The sequence below is a fragment of the Canis aureus genome, chromosome 25 (genome assembly GCF_053574225.1).
Source record: "Canis aureus isolate CA01 chromosome 25, VMU_Caureus_v.1.0, whole genome shotgun sequence".
In the NCBI taxonomy this organism is placed as follows: domain Eukaryota; kingdom Metazoa; phylum Chordata; class Mammalia; order Carnivora; family Canidae; genus Canis; species Canis aureus.
The window spans coordinates 48655342-48672439 of record NC_135635.1 but is presented as its reverse complement, the minus strand read 5'-3'; positions in this window follow the sequence as shown (position 1 = coordinate 48672439).

Sequence of the window (17098 nt, the reverse complement as noted above, 5' to 3'; positions counted from 1 at the left end):
ACAGAACATTAAAGGAGACCTTAACTAAATTAGCCCTGGAGACTGGCGGGGACTGGGTGACTCTCCTCCCCTTCACCCTATATCGGGTGAGGAACTCCCCATATAAGATGGGACTGACTCCCTACGAGATCATGTTCGGTCTTCCTCCACCTGTTATCCCCATTTTAAAACTAGAGGTGCTTGCTGAATTTGATGATCACCAACTTCTTTTCTCCCTCCAAATGTCATGAACCCATGAGCAGGTGTGGCCTAAGCTGAGGGCCCTCTATGAGACTGGGCCACCCCCGGATCCCCATCGATATCAGCCAGGTGACTGGGTGTACATGTGTACGTGTGGAGATACCAACACCGGACACTTCAACCTCGCTGCAAGGGACCTACACCCTGATCCTGACCACTCCCAATGCTCTCAAGGTCGACGGGATTACTCCCTGGTCCACTACACCCACGTCCAGCCAGCTGACCCACATACCGTTCTCAAGAACTTTGTTCCAGAATGGAAAAGCCACCCGGACAAGGACAATCCCCTAAAGCTAAGAGTGCACCGTTCTCACTAATTTCACACCTCCAAGACTCCCTAGTCTGAGGTTGTCCTTCAAAATAGAAAGGGATTAGACTTAGTCTTCTTACAACAAAGGGTGTGTGTGTGGTGTGTGGGGGGGGTATGTGCTGCCTTAAACGTAGAATGCTGCTTCTTCACTGGAATATAAATGGCAGCGAGAACAGCAACAAGGTTGGTTAAAATCCTGGTTTAATCATTCCACCTGGCTCACCCTAAGAGCAACCTGGACCCTTGATTGGATCCTGCATAGGATCCTCTGAAAAAGGGGGGAATGTGGGACCCAGGAAATTTAACAAAAATCCCCTACCCCTGGACAAGCAGAGGAGGACTGATTCCATTTTGTGCTACACCTGCCACCTCCTGTATGACCCCCACATAACCTGCTTATTGCTTAAGGCGCTGCCCCACCCTAGTCGAGCCGCTGGGCACACCCTAATCGGAAATCGGCTCAGAACAATGTAACCCTGCTTTGTGCCCGCCAAAAATGCGTGCCAATTCTGACCAAAGTAATAGGCCAGCTAAAATGGATACTATAGGGTAAGATGTAATTCAATCGGCCACCTGCGTGTGGACCGACATGACTGTGCACCTTTCTGTTAATCCCATGGGCCACTGGCCCCTATAAAGCTGATACGCCGCCTCTTAGTCTCGGGGTCCAAGTCCCTGCTCCGCAGTGTCGGGTATATTTGGACCCATGCTGGAGCTTGTAAATAAACCCTCGTGTGTTTGCATCGGTGTCAGCTCCTTGGTGGTTTCTCGTATTTGCAATCTTGGGCACAAGACCAGGGCCTGCTGCCCTGACCTCCCTTCCAGGGCCACACTGACCGCCCCACAGGCCCTCTGTGCCCGAGGCACACAGGCACGGGGATGCGGGGAGGGGAGGAAGTGCCCCGGAACCCGGCCAGCCCGGGCCCCCAGGACAGAGGGAGCACAGACCTCCTAGGTCGCTTTGCACAGACCCTGGTGACCTGAGGCTCCCTGACTGTCACTCTGTCCCAGCCCCTCCTGGCCCGGGGGCACGGGCTGAGTCCCAGTAAAGTCCGTGGGGTCCTGACCCTGGTGTCTGGCCGCCCCTGGTAGGCACGTGGGGACGTCAGCTGTGTGTATGCCTGGCGGCGCCCCTGCAGAGGCTGGTTGGGGCCTGGGTGGTGCCCCTCCTCCTCTCTGGGGGTCTCTCCACGCCCCGTGCACAGAGTTCCTGGAGACACAGAAATGGGCTGGCTGTGCATTTTCGCACCACAACACTTTCTTGACTTGCTACAGCAAACGGGCTCAGAGCCGAGGGTGCCCACCTTCCCCTGGGGAGGGAGCCCTTTCTGTCCTTCAGGCGAGGGCAAGAATCACACGGGGTGGGGGGGCGGGGGCTGGAGTCCCCCACCTGGAAGCATGTGTGGACTCCGTTTGGGGGCGTGTGTCCCCCAAACACAGGTTTCAGCCTGAGAGACGGTTCTGAGGACAGCAGAGCTGACCTGGACCTGCAGCTCATGGGCTCCTGCGCTGGGTCCCCGCAGGGCAGCTGGACCCCGGCCTTGGGCCCCCTGGGGCCCCAGCACCTGGAGGAGCCTGCCTCCTGCTGTGGGTGTTGGTGGGGCCCACCAGCCTACCCCTGTTCTCCCCACCCTCGGGTGTCCCGGGATCCCCAGGGCTGCCCTAGGTCAGCGACCCGGATCTGTGGGGCACGCCCAGGGCCCAGGAGGACACATCCAGCTGTGGGAGGACTCGTTCAGCCTAGAGCCAGAATCCAGGCCCGGCCAGACTAATGGATCCCATTAGTCTTTGTGTTGGGCCTGGGGAGGGCTCAAATCACCCCAGCCCCCACAGAGCCCAGGGCCAGGCCAGCCCAGGTCCCTCTGGGTTAGGGGCTGGTGTCCTGTGCAGGGTGTGCCGCCCTCCAGGACGGACAGTGGGAGGAGGCAGGGCACAGTGCATCCTGTGTTCCATCCACCTGCACCCACCCTGTCAGGGGCTCCCGGCCTTCCCTCTTCCCTGCAACCCCTGGGTACTCTATGGGACACCAGGGCTTCTGATGGGAGTAGGCTGTCCAGAGAACCCCGGGGAGGCTGAGCATGTCCCACAGGGGGCAGCTGCACTGGGTGCTTGCTGGGGGCCGATGGTGTTGGGCAGAGGTATGATGGTGGTGGAGTGTGGGGGATGGTGTAGGGGGGATGGTGTGGGGGTATAGTGTGGTCAGGGATTGTGTGGGGGTGTGAGGGGGATGGTGTAGGGGGGATGGTATGGGGACAATGCTATGGGGGATGATGATGTAGGGGATGGTGTGGGGGTGGGGAATGAGCAGGATGGCCCAGGGTGCCTGCAGACACAGGGCATCCTCTTTCTCTAAGATGCACACGGAGACGTCTACAGATAATGGCGACCCCAGTCTGGGGTTTGCTGTGACACCTGCCCCAGGGGCCCCGTATGGTCAGTGCAGGGCCCTGGCTGGACCGGGGGCATTATCTGGGGGTCATCATACTATGTATGTTTACAAATTGCAAATTGTCTCAAATGAAATGCATAGACTTTAGAAATATATAAAGCATCGAGGGTGGGTGTCACCCTGACCCGTCCGGCCCTCATCGGATCGATGTGTGTCCTGTTCTAGCCACGGCCATGCCGCCTGACCCCCAGGTCCCCTTACTGCTCCCCACGGCTCCACCCCAGCCCCTTGCCTTTCAGGCGGCTGTCCCTCAACCCTTTGGAGTTCAGCTCACATGGCAACCCCTGGAGGCCCCATCCTAGTGGCCTCCTCATCCCCGAACTCCGGGTGTGGGGGCACGGGGGTCATCCCCAGCACCTTACCATGCGGCGGTGTGTTGTTGGCTGCTGTTGCTACCCCCGGCCTCAGAAGCCCCGTGTTTCCTACCCAGAAGCCCCCAGGCCTCCCCTGGGGCCTGGAACCCCCCGGCCCAGGAGCCTCACCGGACCCCATAGCGGGCCCAAAACATGGTGTGGCTGCCGAACGTCCTGTTGACGTCCAGGCCTATCTGCGTGATGTCCCTGGAGGAGACCAGGGCCTCCTCCTTCATTTCCTGCGGGAAAACCGGGGAGGAGGAGCCGGCATCAGGGACACAGACCCCGACCTGTCACCAGCTGCAGTCCTGGGCAGGGAGCCCTGGGGCCACCATGGGAGTGTGTCCTGCCAAAACCTCCTTCCTTCCCCTGGGAGGCCGGGGATGGCGGCAGTGTGCACCATGCCCATGGGACTTCTGTGAGGGCCTGTGCCCAGCTGTTGTGGGCTGGGAGGTGACTGAGGGTCAGCCTGGGTGGGAGGGGACAGGGGGTCAGCCCAGGTGGGGAGGTGACATGGGGGTGTTGTGCTCAAGATTGTGAATCCGAGAAACCACTAAGGAGCCAACACCGATTCAAATTCAGGAGGGTTGATTTACCAACTCGAGCTTGCGTCCAAGTATACCCGACAGGGCGGAGCAAGACTTAGACCCCGAGGTGGGTTTTAGCTTAGTTTTGTTTTTTTGTTGTTTTGGTTTTTTTTTAGCTTAGTTTTAAGGGCTGGTCTCAGGGAACTCCAGAAGGGCTGGAGCAATTCCTCAAGTTCTGTTTACATTTTGATATGGGGCCTTGGAGAGCATTGAGCTCTGTTCTTATTCTAATAGGGGCTTCCTGCCCTTGGCTTGGGCTCAGTTTTTATTGTAATGTGGGGCTTTCTAGGACATTAAGCTGTAAACTTTTGTTTTTTTTTCCCGTAACTGAAGTAATGTAAATTTCAGCTCTTATTCACAGGGACCTGGGATGGCTGGACATGTGCTAACGCTGAACATAAAGTGGAATGGCCTTAATTTTCTTGGCCTCCACATGTCCCATCCTATCTAGCTCCTTCCCCCTTCCCCAGAGCTCCTAAGAGAGCAATTGCAAATGACCTCTGGTGCTAGCATGTGTTGGGGGACAGGCCCAGGGATTTGGGATCAAGAAGACCTGGAGCTCCGGCCTCCTGGGTGGCTGTGCAGTGGGATTCCATGCTGCAGACTCTTATTCCCTAAGGCTATCTTGACAACTGACTTTGTACATAGAAAACCTCTCCTTTGTCTTTAAAAGATGAAGAGCCAGTCAAAGCATTTTTTCTCTGCCCATCTGATTGCTCAGATTCCAATGTGAGACGTATTTCCTGTTAATAAGGATAATTTACTATCCGTAGTACTATGGTTAAAATATTCTGACACAAGTAGTTCAGAGGGATGAGGGTTTCTCATCTCTTTCTTCACAGTTGAGTCACTCATAAGGAAATGCATCTTTATGGGTTTGGAACGAACTGAGAGACATTATTACCAATGGTCCTATTACTATGTGAAGGATTCTTCCCTGAGATTCTTCCCCTGTTTTAACTGACACTGAAACACTGCGAACTCTTTGGAAGACAAATGTCCAGGAAATAAATGTTATGCATTGCTAATTTTAAATGCACTTGCAATATGGTGTCTAATATAAAAGAAGTATTTTTATCTGATATTTGCTATTTATTATCCTTTCCTGCTTTTCAGGTTGAGGAGGCATTATACGTGCTCATAAGTGTTTTTCTTTCCTTCTGATATAAAATTCTTACTTTGTTCCCATTGAAGGAACTCTTTAAGAATAAGGCAAAAATTAATTAAACTATTCTAAAATCTTCACACTTGGAGCCTGATTCATTTATGTCAATTTTCAAAATAAATCTTATTGATTAGAAAAAAAAAAGATTTATAGGGAAATTGAGAAGATAGTACAGAGAATTCTCATGCACTCGCACTCAATTTCTCCAATTATCGATATCTTATATTAGTACGGTACAAATATTAGCGAATGAATCAATATTAAAATATTCGCATTAACCAAAGACCATACTTTATTCAGATTTCCTTTTTTTTTTTTTTTTTGCTAAGTTACCATCCCTCATATCACATTAAACTTATCATGTTTTCTTAGGCTCCTCTGGATTTTGACAGTTTTTCAGCCTTTTCTTCTTGTTGTTGAACTGGAACACTTTGAGAAGTAGAGTATTTTGTAAAATTTCCCTCAGTTGGGACATGTCTGTTGTTTATCTCATGATTGAACTGTGATTGTGGATCATATACAGAGATATACTGCCATTTTTATTATATCATATAGGGGATAGATACTATCAACATGATTTATCAGTCTTGGGAGGCAGATGTCTGCTACCCACTCCTACATGGGAGTTAGAACCTAGCTGCACTCTAATTGAAGAAGGCCATTGGAAATCGCTGTATTCAACTCAGATACACGGGAGTATAGGCCTGACGCTTCCACATGCTTTTCTCACAACCTCTCCCAGCACCTACCATCAGGATGTTAGCAGCTAAGTCTACAGGCAGGCAGGATGCGGGTGGGTCCTGCCCTGAGCTCAGCTCTCAAAAGGAAGCATGCCTCGAAGCCAGCTTTCTACTAGCTGCGTTTTTATGGCCATGAGAACGTAGCAGCATTGTAAGTCAGGAGGTTCCATGTACACCGCTCTACTGCACCTGGAGACACAAGCATTGAAGCCTGAGCTAGGCCCTTGTGTCCTATGAGCTTCTGACAAACTTGTCTAGAGAGGAGGTTCGAATTTCCATCTGAAGGCTGTGAGGAACTGTGAGGGACTGGGGGTGAGCTCAAGTCTCAGAAGCAAGTACCCATTGGACACTGAGTTCAACTAGCTTCTCATGTAAGGAACTTAGTATGTAGCACCAAACTAAGAGAGCAGTTCCTCAAATATCTCTGGATTGGGATATGAGACACTAGTCGTGTGGGCCGGCACCTTCCACTAACCTCTCACAACCCTTCTGCACGCATCAAGGCTAGGCCTGATAGGAGCGAAGTGTATCTGCAGTCAGCATGTGGGAGGTACAGGGCATGAGTTCAACTCTCAGAAGTGTGTATGCTTTGCAGGCAGATGTCTGCTAGACACTTATTGATGGGAGCTAGAAGCCGAGCTACACTCTAATTGAACAAGGACGTTGGCAATCGCTGTATTGAACTGAGATACACGAGAGTACAAGCCTGTCACTTCCACGTGCTTTTCACACAACCTCTGTCAGCACCTAACATAAGGATGCCTGGACCTATGTCTACAGGCAGTTATGATGCGGGAGGGTCCTGCCCTGACCTCAGCTCTCACAACGAAACATGCCTAGAAGCCAGGTTTCAACTAGCTGCATTCTTATGGCAGTGAGAATGTAGCAGTATTCTGAGTCAGGAGGTTCCAAGATTACCACTCTACTGCACCTGGGGACACCTTCCAGGTCGGCATTGTTCCACTTGCGTCTCAGAATCCTCTGACAAACGTCTCTGGTGAAGACGTTCGAAACTCACTCTGCATGCAGTGTACAACTGTGAGGGACTGAGTGTGAGCTCAACTCTCAGAAGTAAGTTGCTTTTGGACAAGGCGTTCAGCTAGCTTCTCACCTATGGAACTTGGTATGTAGCACCAGTCTAAGACAGGAATTACTAGGAAATCGCTGGATTGAGCTTGGAGGCACTACTCTTCTGTGCCGGGACATTCCACTTACCTCTCACAACACTTCAGTCACGCATCGAGCCTAGGCCTTTTAGAAGCGACGTGTACCTGCAGGCAGGATGTGGGAGGTACAGGCCATAAGCTCAACTCTCAGAAGTGTGTATGCCTGGGAGGCAGATGTCTGCTACCCACTCGTACATGGTAGTTAAAACTTACCTACACTCTGAAGAAGGCCATTGAAAATCACTGTATTCAACTCAGATACACGTGAGTTCAGGTCCGACGCTTCCACATGCTTTTCTCACAACCTCTCCCAGCACCTAACATAAGGATGCTAGGACCTATGTCTACAGGCAGTCAGGATGCGGGAGGGTCCTGTCCTGACCTCAGCTCTCACAAGGAAGCATGCCTCGAAGCCAGCTTTCCACTAGCTGCGTTGTTATGGCCGTGAGAACGTAGCAGCAATGTAAGTCAGGACTTTCCGTCAATACCGCTCTACCGCACCTGGAGACGCAACCATGAAGCCTGCAGCTTGCCCCTTGCGTCCCATGAGCTTCTGACAAACCTGTCTAGTGAGGATGTTCGTAACTCCATGTGCAGGCAGTGTGGAACTGGGAAGGACCGTGTGTCAGCTCACCTCGCAGAAGGAAGTTCCCCAGAGTGACAGCTTTCAACTAGGTACTCAGGTTTGGAAGTTAGTATGTAGCTCCCTTCTGAGGGAGGAATTCCTCCGAAGTCGCTGGATTGAGCTAAGAGACACTTGCCTCTCACAAAACTTGCGTCCCGTATCGAACGAAATCCTTTGGAAGCGAAGCGTACAGGCGTTCAGCATGTGGGAGGTACAAGCCATAAGCTCAATCCAAAGGAGTGTGCATGCCTTGGAGGCAGCTGTCCCCTAGCGCGAAATTGACAAGGCAGACAGTTGGTTCTCACTTCGCTACTGTCCCGCATACAACGAAATGCTGTGGAAGTAGACCGTACAGGCAGTTAGGATGGGGGAGGTCCAGGGCATAAGCTCAACTCTCAGAAATGTGTATGCCTTGCAGGTGATGGCTGCTTGCCACTCGTTCATGGGAGTTAAAACGTAGCATGACTCTAATTGAACAAGGCTGTTGGAAATCCCTGTATTGAACTCAGATACACGTGAGTACAGGCCTGACACTTCCACATGCTTTTCATGCAACCTCTTCCAGCACCTCACTTAAGGATGATAGGAGCTATGTCTACAGGCAGTCAGGATGCGGGAGGGTCCTGCCCTGAGCTCAGCTCTCACAAGAAAGCATCCCTAGAAGCCAGGTTTCAACTAGCTGCATTTTTATGACTGTGGTGTCCTTCTAACCTAATCTATACTTGGTCACTCCAGTCCCCAACTGGGCCTCAGCTGGACCTGGTGCCTCCGGTACTTAGTTTGGTCTCACCTGGACCTGGTGACTGTGTTCCCACCTGGTCCTCAACTGGTCTTATGACTTTTGTCCCCACCTGGGCCTCACCCAGACCAGGTGACTGAGTTCCACCTGGGTCTTACCTGGACCTGGTGAATCTGGTCCCCTCCTGGGTATCACCAGGACCTGGTGACTCTGGTCCTCACGTGCGCCCCACCTGGACCTGGTGACTCTTGTACCCACCTGGGCATCATCGGGATATGTTTAGTCTGTTTCCCAAGTGAGACTCTGGAACATTTAACTTGGTCCTCACCTGGGCCTCACCTGGACCTGGTGACTCTGTTTCCCACATGAACCTCACCTGTACCTGGTGTCTCTGCTGTTCTTCTAGCCTCACCTGTACCTGGTGACTCCAGTCCCACTCCCCCCGGGCCTCAGCTGGATTTGGTGACTCTGGTCCTCAGCTTGGTTTCATCTGGACCTGGTGACTGTGGTCCCCACCTTGGCCTCACCCAGACCTGCTGACTCTGGTTCCCACCTGCGCCTCACCTGTACCTGGTGATCTGGTTCTCACATGGACCACACCTAGACCTGGTGACCGTGCTGTCCTTCTAGACTCACCTTTAACTGGTAACTCTGGTCTCCACCTGGGCCTCACCTGGACCTGGTGAATTTGGTCCCCACTTGGTCCTCAAGAGGACCTGGCGACTCTGGTCCTGAGGTGGATATCATTGGGACATGGTTATTGTGTTCCCCACCTGGGACTCACCTCGACCTGGTAACGCTGGTCCTTACCTGGGCCTCACCTGGACCTGGTGATTCTGGTCGGCACCTGAGACTACCCTGGATCTGGTGACTGTGGTCCCCACCTGGGCCTCACTTGGACCTGGTGACTCTGATCCCCATCTGGGCCTCACCTGGCTCTGTTGACCATGGTCCTCAACTGGGCATAATTGGGACCCGGTGACTGTGTTCCACAACTGGACCTCACCTGGACCAGGTGACTCTGGTTCCCCTCTGGGTCTCACGCTGACCTGGTGACTGTGAACCCCACTTTGGCCTGACTTGGACCTGCTGACTCTGGTTGCCACCTGCGCCTCACCTCGAACTGTTGACTCTGGTTCTTTCAAGGGCCTCCCCTGTACCTGGTGCTTCTGGTCCCCACCTGGGCCTCACTGGGACCTGCTGAGTGTGGTTGCCACCTGCACCTCACCTGGACCTGGTGATTCTGGTCCCCACCGGAGCCTCACCCATACCTGGTGACTTAGGTCCCCATGTGGACCTCACTTGGACCTGGTGATTCTGGTCCTTGCCTGGTCCTCACCCAGACCTGGTGACTCTGTCCGGGTGTTGGGCTCCATTTCAGTGAGACGTTTCCGAAGCTCACAGGCCTCAGCTGGAGCCCGGAAGGAGGCAGGTGCGGCCCTAGGGACGGGGAGGCCGCCTCCTGCATGGCCTCCTGCAGTGCGTAAGTGTCCCGCAGATGGCGCCCGACTCCAGGCCCCGCCCAAGGAGCGTGCATGCGCAGTAAGCCTCCTCCGCCTGCACTAACAGGAACCCGCCTGTGCTTGCGAGGCCTGAGGAGGACGTGGGGTCGCGTCCACGCTGATGAGCCCCAGCCTCCTCAGGACCCGCGGTGATGCTTCAGTAGGACATTGGGCCGTGTTCACGCTGTCAGGAGTCCCGGTCTCCTCAGGACCCGCGGTGAGGCTTCAGGAAGCTGTGGGCCGGGATCCCTGGGTGGCGCAGCGGTTTGGCGCCTGCCTTTGGCCCAGGGCGCGATCCTGGAGACCCAGGATCGAATCCCACGTCGGGCTCCCGGTGCATGGAGCCTGCTTCTCCTTCTGCCTGTGTCTCTGCCTCTCTCTCTCTCTCTCTCTCTGTGTGTGACTGTCATAAATAAATAAAAATTAAAAAAAAAAAAAAAAAAAAGGAAGCTGTGGGCCCGCATCCACGTGACAGGAGCCCCTGGGCCTCCTCAGGACCCGCGGGGAGGCTTCAGGAAGATGTGGCGCCGCGTCCACTCTGGCAGGAGCTCCCGGGCTCCTCAGGATCCAAGTTGAGGCTTCTGGAAGATAGGGGCCACATCCATGTTGACAGGAGCCCCGGCCTCCTCAGAACCCACGGTGAGGCTTCGGGAGGATGTGGGGCCACGTCCACACTGACAGGACGCTGACCTCCTCAGGACCCCCGGTGTAGACTTCGGGAAATATGGGGATGTGTCCATGCCGACAGAAGACCCCAGCCTTGTCAGGGCCCGTGGTGAGGCCTAAGAAAGATGTGGGGACCGCATCCACACTGACAGGTCTCCGGCCTCCTCAGGACCCCCTCTGAAGTTTTGGGAAGCTTTGGGGCCACGTCCATGCTGACAGGAGCCCCCAACCTCCTCAGGTCTTATGGTGAGGCTTGAGGAAAATGTGGGGCCACATCAACACTGACAGGACCCCCGTTCTCCTCAGGACATGCACTTGGCTTCGGGACATATGGGGCTGCGTCTATGCTGCCAGGAGCCCACAGCCTCCTCAGGACCCGCAGTGAGTTTTCGGGGGTACGTGGGGCCATGTCCAGGGTGACAGGAGCCCCCGGCCTCCTGAGGACCTGCTGTGAGGCTTCCAGAGGATGTGAGGCATAGTCCACAGTGACAGGAGTCCCGTCGTCCTCAGGACCTGCTGACTATGACTCAGGAACACATGGGGCCGCGTCCGCACTCACAGGAGCCCGGCTTCCTCAGGACATCCTGGAGGACTCTGGAGGCGCCGTTGGGGGCCACATCCACATCAGAAGGGACTACTCAGAACCACAGGGTAAGTGAATGGGTAGAATGAATGGTAGGGTCAGGGGAAGGGAGGCAGTTAGTGGTTAGGGTTAAGTTAGATGTTAGGGGTTAGTGATTAGGCTTATGGTTACCGATTAGAGGTTAGGGTGAGGGATAAGGGTAAGGGTCAGTGGTTAGGAGTTAGGATGGGGGTTAGGGATTAGGGAAAGGGGTTAGGGTTAGGACAGGATTTAGAGTTAGGGTTAGGGTTTAGGCTTTAGGGATTAGGGCAGGAGGTTAGGAGTTGGGGTTAGGGTTATGGTTAGAGTTAGGGTTGGGCTTAGGTTTGCAGTTAGGGTTAGGGGTAGAAGCAGGCTCCCCAAAGGGAGGGCAATGTGGGACTCGATCCTGGGATCCCAAGATCACACCCTGAGCCGAAGACAGATGCTCAACCACTGAGCCAACAGGTGTCCCCCAGGGTTTGGTTTCAAATCTAGTTTGTCTGATATAAGTACGGGTCCTCCAGCTTTCTTTTGCTGTCCATTAGCGTGATAGATGATTTTCCATCCCCTGGCTTTCAATCTGCTGGTGTCTATAGGTCTAAGGTGAGCATCTTGTAGGCAGCATACAGATGGATCTTGTTTTTTTAATAAAGATTTTATTTAAGAGAGAGAAGCAGAAAATTAGGCAGAGAGAGAAGCAGGCTCCCCACCAGGAGCCCAATATGGGACTCAATCCCAGACTCCAGGATCACACCCTGAGTCAAAGGCAGAGGCTCAACCCCTGAGCCACCCAGGCATCCCGGATCATGTTTTTTAAGCCACTCTGATACCCTATATCTTTTGATTGGAGCATTTAGTCTATCAACATTCAGAGTGATTATTGAAAGATATGAACTTAGTGCCTTTGTGTTACCTGTAGAGTTGGTGTTGCTGGTGATGTTCTCTGGTCCTTTCTAGTTTTTTGCTTTTCGTCTCTTTTTTTCCCCCACTAGAAGAGTCCCTCTTAAAATTCCTTACTGGACTGGTTTAGTGGTCATGAACTGCTTTATTTTTTGCCTGTCTGAGAAACTCTTTATCTCTCCTTCTATGCTGAATGACAGCCTTGCTGGAGAAAGAATTCTTACAAATTGAACTCCAATTTAAAAAAAATTAAAAACATAAAATAAATTTTTGCTATTATGATTGAGGAAAACGGCATTTTATGTTCAGAAATTTTTAATTTCTTCCTAGGGAGATTAAATAAATTTTGATGATTATTCTTAAAAGAAAACAAAAGAAAGGATTCTTGGCTGCATACGTTTCCTATTCAGCATATTGAATATTTCCTTCCACTTCCTTCTGGCTTGCCAAGTTTGTGGACAGATCTGCTGCAAACTGATTCATCTTCCCTTGTAGGTTAAGGACTACCTCCCCCAAGCCCCACCTCCACTGCTTTCAGGATTCTTTTCTTGTCTGTGTATTTTGTGACTTTGACTCTGAGGTGCCTGGGTGATGGTCAGCTTCTGTAGAATTTATTGGGAGTTCTCTGTCTCTCGATTTCAGTGTCTGTGTCCTTCCTCAGGTTATAGAAGTTTACATAATTCATTCAAATAAAACTTCTACCCCCTTTTCTCTCTCTTCATCTTCTGAGTCTCCTATGATATGAATGTTATTGTTTTAATAAGTGGCTGAGTTCCCTCAGTCGGCCTCTGTGGTCCATAACCTTTCTTGTTTTTAAGGCTTCCACTTGGGACTGCATCTCAGTTATAGCATTTTTAACGTTGGCCTGACTAGATTTTAGTTCTTTTAGTTCTACAGTAAGGGATTCTCTAGTTTTCTTCTATGCTCTTTTTCCAGCCCAGCTGCTATCTTTCTTTCTTTTTTTTTTTAATTTTTATTTATTTATGATAGTCACAGAGAGAGAGGCAGAGACATAGGCAGAGGGAGAAGCAGGCTCCAAGCACCGGAAGCCCGATGTGGGATTCGATCCCGGGTCTCCAGGATCGTGCCCTAGGCCAAGGGCAGGCCCCAAACAGCTGCGCCACCCAGGGATCCCTAGCTGCTATCTTTCTAATCATTGTTTTAAACTGTAGTTAGACATCATATATGTGTATTGATGAACTTCCTGGCTGTGAGTACTACCTCATGTTATTTTATGGAGGTGAATTTCTCCATCTCATTATTTTTTCCAGAAAAGAAAGAAGGAAGAAAAAGAAAAAACAAGAAAAACAATAACAACTGCCCTCCCCCAAAAACCACCAGATTATTTTGGCCTGGTTGTTAAAAGATTCTAAATCCCAAAATAAGAAACACAATTAAAGTACCATGAAAGTAAAAATAAGAAATATATAAGGTACATAAATAAAAATTAAAATAAAGCAATTAATAAAAAAGAATCAAAGTAAATAAATGAAAATAAAGCACAAAGTGCAAAGGAAGCTAAACCCTACTTTCCAGGCAGAGCTGAAGCTCTGCAGCCTCTGTGGTCCGACAACTTGGTGGCAGCGAGTGGTCTGTGCGGGGTCTGGGGATGGGCCTTGGCACTGATTCTCAGGTGCACATCTGTGGGCTCAGAGGCGGGGTGGGCGTCAGCGCCTCTGACCTCCAGCGGGTGGCGCTGTGCTGCTCCCTGAGACTCGGCGCTGATGGGCGGGATGCGAGTGGGGACACTGGGTCCTCTGGCTCTGGGGCTGAGCATCCCGCCCCCCCAGTCTGCAGGGGCCTCCACAGAAGAGCCCCCAAGCCCCCGGGTCTCTGCCGCTTCTCTCAGAACCCTGCGTTCACTCTGCCTGCTTCCGAGCTTCTTTTGGTTTTGTTTTTTTTATCTCAGACTGTTGTGCCCAAGATTGCGAATCCGAGAAACCACTGAGAAGCCGACACCGATGCAAACGCACCAGGGTTTATTTACAAGCTCAAGCTTGCGTCCAAGTACACCCGACACAACGGAGCAGGGACTTGGACCCCGAAGTGGGTTTTAGCTGAGTTTTAAGGGCTGGTCTCAGGGACCTCCAGAAGGGCTGGAGCAATTCCTCAAGTTCTGTTTACATTTTGATATGGGGCCTTCAAGGGCATTGAGCTCTGTTCTCATTCTAATAGGGGCTTCCTGCCCTAGGCCTGGGCTCAGTTCTTATGCTAATGTGGGGCTTTCAAAGACATTAAGCTGTAAACTTTTGTTTTTTTGCTGTAACTGAAGTAATGGAAATTTCAGCTCTTCTTTGCAGGGGCGTGGGATGGCTGAACGTGTGCTAACACTGGACTTAAAGTGGAATGGCCTTAATTTTCTCGGCCTCCACGCATCCCGTCTTCCTATCTAGCTCCTTCCCCCTTCCCTGGAGCTCCTAAGAGAGCAATTGCAAATGACTTCTGGTGGCAGCCTGTGTTGGGGGACAGGCCCAGGGATTTGGGATCAGGAAGACCTGGAGCTCAGGCATCCAGGCTGTGCAGCCAGATTAGATGCTGCAGACTCTTATTCCCTAAGGCTATCTTGACAACTGACTTCGTACATAGAAAAGCTCTCCTTTGTCTTTAAAAGATGAAAAGCAAGTCAAAGCAGTTTTTCTCTGCCCATCTGATTGCTCAGATTCCAAACTGAGACATATTTCCTGTTAATAAGGATAATTTACTATCCATAGTATATGGTTAAAATATTCTGACACGAGTAATTCAGAGGGATGAGGGTTTCTCATCTCTTTCTTCACAGCTCAGTCACTCATCAGGAAATGCATCTTTATGGATTTGGAAAGAACCAAGAGACATTATTACCAATGGTCATATTATTAGATTAAGGATTCTTCCCTGAGATCCCAAGAAGGCAATTTTTCCTCGGGCTTGAGGAGGCCTCTTGGAGTGAGGTTAAAATCAGAAATTGTGAGTTTGGGTTTCAGATAATGAACTGGTTAGCTACATAAACACGGACAGGCACTTAGGTTCTTTTTGAATTTCAATTCTCTTAAAAGCTATAGAATAGGGATCCCTGGGTGGCGCAGTGGTTTAGCGCCTGCCTTTGGCCCAGGGCGCGATCCTGGAGACCCGGGATCCTGGAGACCCGGGATCGAATCCCACATCGGGCTCCCGGGCATGGAGCCTGCTTCTCCCTCTGTCTGTGTCTCTGCCTCTCTCTCTCTCTCTCTCTCTCTCTCTCTGTGACTATCATAAATAAATAAAAATTAAAAAAAAAAAGGAAAAAAAAAAGCTATAGAATAATTTCTAAACACCTCATTAGACTGTTGTAGGATTTCTTTATTGCTAATATAGGTTAACATTCATATGGCACATATTATGTGCCAAGAATTGTGTCATGTTTCACATAAAAGAACTCATGGGATCCTCCAACAACCCTATGGGCAGATACTGTTGTCTTGATGGGCCAACTAAAGGATTCGAACTCAGGAAGCCTGGCTCCAGGCCGTTATGGCCACCAGAAAATATTTATTAAGTACTTACTAACGTCCTAGGTATTGTACAAATAAAGTCCAACTCTTTACTCATTAGAGCTCTATGGCACAGGCATTATTACTGTCACAGTTTTGCAGAGAAAGAAGTAGGTTCAGAGCCTAAGCTCAAGGGACTTGTCCAGAGCCCTACAATTCAGAGGCAGAAACCTTCCTTTTCCTCATAATATTCTCCTTCCACCACTTACCTTCTCCTTTCTCTAAGTCTTAATATAAATGTTGCTTCTTCTAGTCATCTTCTCTGAGGCCCCAGTTAGACTAAGCCTTCTTATATATGTACTTGTAGTAAGCTGTATATTTACCTTTATATTGGCTACTATAATCTTGTTTAGTTGTCTTTCGGTCACTTTTTGGTTAGTATCCGTCTCTCCCACCAGCATGGCCTGGAGGGAGCTAGGGACTGCATCTGTGTCTGGTTAACTTGGTATTCCTAGCACCTTGCACATAGTAGCTATGCACCAAATACTTAATAAATTAATGGATCCCTAACCTTCTTGAGTTGATGTTGATAAACATTAGAACATGAAATGGACAAAGATAAGAATGAAATTGCTGAATGAAATGGTAAAAAGCAATTTTATCCATTCACTCATTCAGTATTTTATCAGGTGCCTACTGTGTGCCATATCTGAGCGAAGGAAAACGATACGTGATTCCATTAGGGTATTATAATAGCAACTTAAAAATTGGCCTTCTAAGGCATTTGCTATAGTTGAAAGCTCTAACTAAAAGGCTCAGTGATTAGGAAGGAACTCAATAAAATCAAAATAAAGTATTATCTGGGCAGTAATTTCCCAGTCAATTTGGTTTAATAAAAATTTCACATGAATCATTTCTTAACTGACACTGAAGCACTGTGAACTCTTTGGAAGACAAATGTCAAGAAAATAAATGTTATGCATTGCTAATTTTAAATGCACTTGCAATATGGTGTCTAATATAAAAGAAGTATTTTTATCTGATTTTTGCTATTTATTATCCTTTCCTGCTTTTCAGGTTGAGGAGGCATTATACGTGTTCATAAGTGTTTTTCTTTCCTTCTGATATAAAATTCTTACTTTGTTCTCATCTAAGGAACTCTTTAAGAATAAGGCAAAAATTAATTAAACTATTCTAAAAATGTTTTCACACTTGGAGCCTGATTCATTTAAGTCAATTTTCAAAATAAATCTTATTTATTAGAAAAAAAAACACAAAGATTTATAGGGAAATTGAGAAGATAGTACAGAGAATTCTCATGGACTCGCACTCAGTTTCTCCAATTATCAATATCTTATATTAGTATGGTACAAATATTAGCTAATGAATCAATATTAAAATATTCGCATTAACCAAAGACCATACTTTATTCAGATGTCCTTAGTTTTTGCTAAGTTACCATCCCTCACATCACATTACACTTGTCCTCATGTTTTCTTAGGCTCCTCTGGATTGTGACAGTTTTTCAGTCTTTCCTTATTGTTGTTGAACTGGAACACTTTGAGAAGTAGAGTATTTTGTAAAATTTCCCTCAGTTGGGACA